This window comes from Hipposideros armiger, unplaced genomic scaffold (assembly GCF_001890085.2).
Source record: "Hipposideros armiger isolate ML-2016 unplaced genomic scaffold, ASM189008v1 scaffold_1838, whole genome shotgun sequence".
Classification (NCBI taxonomy): Eukaryota; Metazoa; Chordata; class Mammalia; order Chiroptera; family Hipposideridae; genus Hipposideros; species Hipposideros armiger.
Genome location: NW_017733188.1, coordinates 107,056 through 114,398, shown reverse-complemented (window position 1 = coordinate 114,398; position 7,343 = coordinate 107,056).

Below are 7,343 nucleotides of genomic sequence, written 5' to 3'. Positions count from 1 at the left end.
AACAAGAGTTTGGAAGACTCCTCAGGGCCTGAGCAGCCCCAGCAAGAAGATGCAGGCCTGAGGTCAGCAGGCTGGGCCAGAGGGCAGGACTGAGCATGTCAGCATCTCACTCCCGGCATCCAAGCCAGTACCTCCCACCCCAGGAGGGTGGTACAAGTCCCCACTTGTGAGTAGACTGCTGTCCCTCTTCTGCATCACCTAGAGGGAAATCTAAAGACAACCTACCACCCTGGGATGTCTTGGTATCTGGGAACACTGTCAACCAAACCTCTGATGTTGCTCTGGGAAGGTCTGCCCCAGGAAACCACCATGCCACACCTTCTTCAATTCCTGCCAGCTGAAACTTTACTCCCATTCAAAGCCTCTGTATCTTTCACCACTTCCCTGTGGATCCGAGTGGTGCTTCTTGGGGACAGAGCACAGGTCAGGAGATGCCCCTGAGAGTACACTGGGGGCTGTATTATGGCTTCCTCATTGGAATCACTTATCCACACTTTGCTTCTCCAGTACAGTGTAAGCTCTTTGAGGGAAAGGATGGTGATGCCACGATTTAGAAATCTCTGTGCCCAAATTGGTGCTGATGGCCAGCAGGTGATCAGTTAAATGCTCACTGAATGAACAGATAACAATTTCCTGTTCTACAAATTCATGTTTATACTTCATTTGTACTTTATTTTGTTAAACCAACTACCACTTCTGACAAAATGTCCTGCAATCCTCCTCACCCCTCTCCGCCAAAGGGAGGATCCTTGACCACAGCTAAGCCAGTCAAGTTCAATCTGTTTGTTGGGAATTTTAATCTTCAGTGAGCAACATAGGAACAGAAAATATGACAGATTTATTTTATGGTGCCCCCTGAAGAGGTTGTCCTGAAGCCTATATCCCTGAGGCCACCCGGCTTTTTCCTTTCTGAGGACTGGTTGGTCAATGTTTTCTTTGGTTCTCTGAGTGCTATAGACTGATTTTTGTATGCTCCCAAAATTTATATGCTGAAATTTACTCCCCTGTGTGATGGTATTTGGAGACAAGATCTTTGGGTGGTCATTAGGTCATGAGGGTGGAGCCCTCCTGAATGGGATTATTGCCTCAATAAAAGAAATTCCAGAGAGCTCCCTTACCCCTTCAATCATGTGAGACACAGCAAGAAGATGGCTGTCTAGGAACCAAAAAGCAGGTTGTCACCAGACACTAAGTTTGCTGGTGCCTTGATCTTGGACTTCTAGCCTCCAGAACTGTAAGAAATAAATGTCTGTTGATTATAAGCTGCTTAGACTATGGTATTCTTTTACAGCAATCTGAACTGACTAAGACATAGAGCTACCCATAACTTTCTTTTTTTTTTGGTCAAGATTTTATTGGGGAATTGGGGAAGGGAACAGTGTTCGGGAATTGGGGAAGGGTAATACTGTGTTTTTCCAGGACCCATCAGCTCCAAGTCAAATTGTTGTCCTTCAATCTTAATTGTGGAGGGCGCAAGCTCAGCTCCAAATCCAGTTGCCACTTTCAATCTAGTTGTGGGGGGATGGTGGGGCGCAGCTCACCATCCCATGTGGGAGTCAAACCAGCAACCTTGTTGTGTAGCTTACTGGCCCATGTAAGAATTGAACCAGTAACCCTGTTGCTCAGAGCTTGCGCTTTTATTTATTTTATTTTATTATTATTTTTTAGAGCTTGTGCTATTAACCAAGTGTGCCAGCTGGCGGGCCCACAACTTCGTAATAATTCTTTCTTTTGCTTTAGTTAAAACCAAAGTTGGTTTCTTTGTTTGCATCCAGATAATTCTAATTGATACATGTCTTATCTCATTATTCTTAACTATTCTAAAGAACATGATCTCTTAAATGGCCACATGTGTTGTATTCACTTATTTGATTGAGTTCATATTATGTTGTGCTTTCCTGGCAATAGTATTACTACTTCCCATCAATTTCCTTTTTGATTCCAGGTCTGATCTATTCCCTGAGTGATATACTGAGAAAAACGGCAGAAGAAAGGAAAGTAGAATAACTTTTCGTTATAGGAAGCTCAGGTTGTTCCTGACACCCTAGCCAGACATTTCATTGGTCTTATTAGTTCCACTGTTTAGTCATTCGTTCTTTCTTTAATTTATAATTCATTCTCAATATTGGAAGGATCTTATGGGTTATCTAGAGTAGGAATGGCAAACTGGTTTCATTTTGACTCCCCACTTCAATTATTTGTTGGAATTACTTGAGCATTGTTCTGCTTGTGGACTCAGTGGGAAAAGTGAGTCCTAATTAATGATTCATATTCAGCATGGTCCTGGAAGACAGAAGTCTGGATATATGTATCACATATCTGTCATTCCTGATCAAATACAATTTCCCACCTAATACAAAAGGTCTCTAGTCTATAACATTGCTCTGAGGTGGTTTCTGCTTAAGCACATTCATTGAAACAGCTCACTTCGTATTTGGATTTCTCCATTTGTTATTAAGCTCTTCCCTGGTAGTATGGTGCAGGGTAAAGGGCTAGACTGATTTAGATAATCTAAAGCTAATTCTGACTCTGTCACTAATCATATGATTCTAGGGAGTAACAATCTCTTTGGGCCTCAGTTTTCCACCTGAGAAATGAAAAACTTGAAGTGAGCAACCACAAAGTCTCCTTCCAGCTTTAAGATCCTATTATTGATATGAGTCAGTATTTGCCTCTCAGTGACATGCTCCACTGTCCTCAGTTACACAATCTGGCTTACATGAGAGTCCTTCAAATATCTGAGGACCTATGGCCTTCTAAGTTGTTTGTTTGGAGTGAAACACGACCAGTTTCTTTAATTATTTCTCATATGATAAGGTTTCCAGACTTTTTATCATTCCGGTCATTCTCTTCTGGACACTTGAGTTTTCCAGTGTCTCTTTGGAAGTGTGGCTCCAGGAACTGGACTCGGGCCAGTCATGCAGCGGGAGTGTCTCCACTACTCACCCATGTGCTCAGCCTGGCTGGCTCTCCTGGCAAACATCCTGGCAGATAGGACCCATGTGAGCAGTGCGCAGCCCAAGGGGAGGCGTCCATCGAGACCGTCCTGGATCTGGGGATGGCCATTTTAGAGAACCTCCTTCAGTCTGCATGCAGAACAGATGCGGGGAGCCGTTGAGTCTGAGCTGGAGGAAGATGGTGCTTCCCTGAAGACCAGTAAGTAACCAAGTGCTGATAAACAGAACAGGTGCTACTTCTTAATAAACATGAAAGATCTGCTAGAGATGTGATTAATGTTTGCAATCAGCGTTTTTAAACAAGGCATTGGGTGCTCCTGTCTCCAATGATAAAAAAAATATCTCTCTAACCCTTTTCTTTTGTTACGCCTCCTCTCTATTCTCTCTGACATCATGTCACATGACCCCTTCATTTGTTTGTTACTTTTCCCCCCCCAAGATTTTATTGGGGAATTGGGGAAGGGAACAGTGTTGGGGAATTGGGGAAGGGGAACATTGTATTTTTCCAGGACCCATCAGCTCCAAGTCAAGTTGTTGTCCTTCAATCTTAGTTGTGGAGGGGTGGGGGTGGGGGTTGGTGGGGGTGGTGCACAGCCCACCATCCCATGCAGGAGTCGAATCGGCAACCTTGTTGTTAAGAGCGCCCGCTCTCACCAGCTGAGCCATCTGGCTGCCTGTTGGCAGCTCAGTGGCAGCTCAGCTCAGGCGCAGCTCACTGGCCCATGTGGGAATTGAACCGGCGACCCTATTGCTCAGAGCTTGCGCTCTTAACCAACTGCGCCATCCAGTCAGCCCTGTTTGTTACTTTTTTGTTTTATATTCCACATATGAGTGAAATCACATGGTTTCTGTCGTTTTTTGTCTGACTTATTTCATTTAGCATAATACCCTCAAGATCCATCCATGCTGTTGCAAATAGCAATATTTCATTATTTTTGTGGCTGAGTAATATTCCATTGTATACATGTACTGCATCTTCTTTATTTATTTGTCTATCGATAGACACTTATGTTGTTTCCATATCTTTCCTATTGTGAATAATGCTGCAAAGAACATAGAGGTGCATATATCTTTTCAAGTTAGTGCTTTATACTTGGGAATTTTTATACTTATGGATTAGTAGATGATAAGGTTTTCAAGTCAGCAGCTCTTATATTTGTCCTTTTCACAGGAGGAAAGGTACGGAGGTTCTTGCTCAAGGAAAATATAATGAAAACAAGGAAAAGCAAAAGCAGATTTGCAGAGGATTCTGGTTGATCACAAGCCTACTGGAAATAATGGTGCAGAGATCATCATGGGAGGAATCTGACACCCAAACAAAAGGGGGTTCTCCTGACCACCTTCACCTCAAGAAAGTGATATTCTGAAGACCACAAGGTTCCATGTGCTGTGGCCCAAGGCCATCACTAGGACCTTCACCCTTCCACACTCCCTCCCTTGTTTTTTAAATTTTATTTATGTATTTTAAGTTGATGTAACACTGATTAATAGCATTACATTAATTTTAAGTGTACACCACTATAATTCAATATCCATATACTCTATTGTGTGCTCACCATCAGAAGTCTGGTTTCTATAAGTCACCATATATTTAACCCCCTTTACCTATTATGCCCATCCCTCTCCTCCTCTCCTCTGGTAACCATCATTCCGTTATCTGTATCTATAAGTTTGTTTTGTATTTTTTTGTTTGTTTGTTACATTTTTATTTCAAACAAAAGGTCAACCACTAAAATGAGAGAAAATATTTGCAAATGATATTTCTAATCAGGGGTTAATATCCAAAATATATAAAAAGCTCATACAACTCAACCACAAAAATATAAACAAACCCAATTAAAAAATGGGCAGAGAATATGAATAGACATTTTTCCAAGGAAGACATACAGATGGCCAACAGGCATGTGAAAAGTTGCTCAACATCACTAATTACTAGGGAAATGCATATCAAAACCACAATAGATATTACCTCATACCTGTTAGAATGGCTATTATCAGTAAGACAAGAAATAACATGTGTTGGCTAGGATGTGGAGAAAAAGGAACCCTCATACCAGGCTTGGTGGGATTGTGAATTAGGGCAGCTACTATGGAAAACATTTTGGAGGTTTCTCAAAAAAATTGAGAAGAGAACCACCATATGACCCAGCAATTCCACTTCTGGGTATTTATCCAAAGAATATGAGAAGACTAACTTGAAAAGATTTATGCACCCTATGTTTATTGCAGCATTATTCACAATAGGAAAGATATGGAAACAACTTAACTATCTATCGATAGACAAATAAATAAAGAAGATGCAGTACATGTATACAATGGAATATTATTCAGCCACAAAAATGATGAAATATTGCTATTTGCAACAGAGTGGATGGGTCTTGAGGGTATTATGCTAAGTGAAATAAGTCAGACAGAAAAGGACAAAAACCATATGATTTCACTCATATGTGGAATATAAAACAAAGAAGTAACACACAAATAAACAAAACAAAATAAAAACTCACTCCCTTGTTTTGACCCAGCTGCCCTAGCCTTCACTCTAGACTTCATAAACCCAGCCATGCTATCACTTCAGGGCCTCTGCATCTCCTGGTCTCTGGAACACTCTCCTCTCAGACACCACATGCATCACTCCACTGGATTTCTGTTCCAATGTCACCTCATCATAAGGTGTTCTCTGATCGCCTTATCCAAGATGGACCCCTTCTCCCCAAGACATTCTCTAGGCTTTTACTCTGCTTATCTTTCTTAATAGAACCTGTCATACACTTACTTGCTTATTTATGATCTAGAATATAAACTCCATGAAGGGAGAACATTGCTTTGTTCACTGCTGACACTCTAGTGCCTCGAAGTGTACCCAGCACATGCTGGACCCTCAATGAACACTTGTTCTTGTATGACTTTTAAAACATCAATCCCAATGCTTATTAACACATATATTATTCTCTCAGAAGCACTTTGATTTTTTTCAGTGGGGAATTAATTTGTCCACTAGTTGACAATTGAGTCATTGGGGATGGAAACATCAATTAATTAGAGCAGTGTGGATCTGTTCAAAAAAGCCCTGGTGCACCACATTACAAAACTACTGTAATGAGGTCACTAAGAGTTACCTTGTGAAGGGTGAATTGTGGGCCCCATCCCATCCAGAATGTCTCTGATCTGAGGTGGGACATCTGGGGATGAAGGGAAGAAAGTGGGGGCAGGGTGTGTGTGTGTTTTCCCCATACAGCCATCACGGCCCATTGCTAGATCCTGGGCTCTCTTTCCCATGATTTTAGGGACTGAGGTCAGTTTTGTAGATTCACTGACCAGGAATAGGGAATGTCTCTAGGTGTCAGGTGATGGCAACACAGGCTGCCAGGTTGGGTGGCTATGTGCATGTTCAGGTAGACTTGGGGAAAGGTGATGGGAGAGAAGCGAGTGCTGGAAAGGTGTGAGGACTAGGCCAGGTGACCAGCAGGGGAACCTCTGAGCAGAGCCGGCAAGCAGGGAAATTCTAGCACTAGTCAAATGGAGGAGTGGCAATATGAATCTGGAGGCCATTTGTCCAAGCTGAAGTGACTGCTCAGGAATTGGGGGGAAGAGGGAAGATCCTTGGATGGGACTGACATCTTGGGTGGAGTAAATGAAGCAACCCTGGGAAAACACTTCAAAACCTACTTCTGTTTATTCAATGCCTACTTCCTCTCTATTATCAAGGCTTGAGTGAGGCCCCAGAGAACCGTCCAATTATGCCTGGTTCCAGGCATAATTGGGTGGGGTCTTTATCCTCTTCCCTTGAACTTGGGTAGATCTTCTGCACTTGCAACTGAAAATGAATGTGCCAGTTTCTAGAATGCCTCAACACCTATTCCCTTCTTAGTTTTCCTTCTGCTTGGCTTTTCCTGGTTTTTCCCTTTCTCAGCCTCAGACAGAGACACTCATGCTGAGCTGAGCTGCTTTTCTTGAAGTGGTTCAATATCTTCCTGTTAGCTGGGGCAAATTTAATATCTTTTTTCCTGGTCACTGTGCTAGATAGCGAGGAGGAAATCTCAACCCCCCCCCCGCCCCGCCCCCAGATCCTGCGGGAGGCATAATGGTTAACAGAGATGGTGAAGTTGTCTATTAAAAAGGTGTTACCTGTAAAATGACACCCATCACAACCATGGGATATCAACCATCCCTTGGCTGTCTAAAACTGCAAATTACCTTTGAGGGCCATGAACTCAGATGACATAAAAGTCTTTTGGGGGCCGGCCGAGTGGCGCTTTGGTTAAGAGCTGGCTTGGGACACCAGAGGGCCCCGGTTTGGATCCCACATATGAGGGCCAGTGACACTGCCCTCCACAGTTAAGATGCTGAACAACAGCTCAACCTGGAGCTGGACTGCCGTGAGTTGCC